Below are 832 nucleotides of genomic sequence, written 5' to 3' on the forward strand. Positions count from 1 at the left end.
TTGGCAGACCCTTCCTAGCCACAGCAAAGGCTGTGATTGATGTTGATAGAGGAGAGTTGATCATTCAAGTGAATGAAGAATCCTTGGTGTTTAAGGCCCAAGGATATCCCTCTGTCATCATGGAGAGGAAGCATGAAGAGCTCCTCTCAAAACAGAGCCAAACAGAGCCCCCACAGTCAAACTCTAAGTTTGGTGTTGGGAGGCCACAACCAAGCTCTAAGTTTGGTATTGAACCCCCACATTCAAACTCTAAGTTTGGTGTTGGGAGGTCCCAACATGGCTCTGAGCATTTCTGAGGCTCCATGAGAGTCCTCTGTCAAGCTACTGACATTAAAGAAGTGCTTGTTGGGAGGCAACCCAATGTTATATTTTATCTATTTTATTTTGTTATTTTTTCTTTTTTGTAGGTTGATGATCATGAGGAGTCACAAAATCAATGAAAAAAGCAAAAACAGAATGAAAAAAAGGAAGAAAAATAGCACACCCTGGAGGACGCACCTACTGGCGTTTAAACGCCAGTGAGGTTAGCTGTTGGGCGTTTAACGCCCAGTCTGGCACCATTCTGGGCGTTTAACACCAGAAAGGGGCACCAGACTGGCGTTAAATGCCAGAAAGGGGCAAGAAGCTGGCGTTAAACGCCAGAAATGGGCACTAGCCCGGCGTTTAACGCCAGAAATGGCTAAAAACGTGATTTTGTTTGCCATTTGGTGCAGGGATGACTTTTCCTTGACACCTCAGGATCTGTGGACCCCACAGGATCCCCACCTACCCCACCACTCTCTCTCTTCTTCACCCATTCACCAATAACCTCAACACCTCTTCCCCAAAAACC

The sequence above is a fragment of the Arachis duranensis genome, chromosome 6 (genome assembly GCF_000817695.3).
Source record: "Arachis duranensis cultivar V14167 chromosome 6, aradu.V14167.gnm2.J7QH, whole genome shotgun sequence".
In the NCBI taxonomy this organism is placed as follows: Eukaryota; Viridiplantae; Streptophyta; class Magnoliopsida; order Fabales; family Fabaceae; genus Arachis; species Arachis duranensis.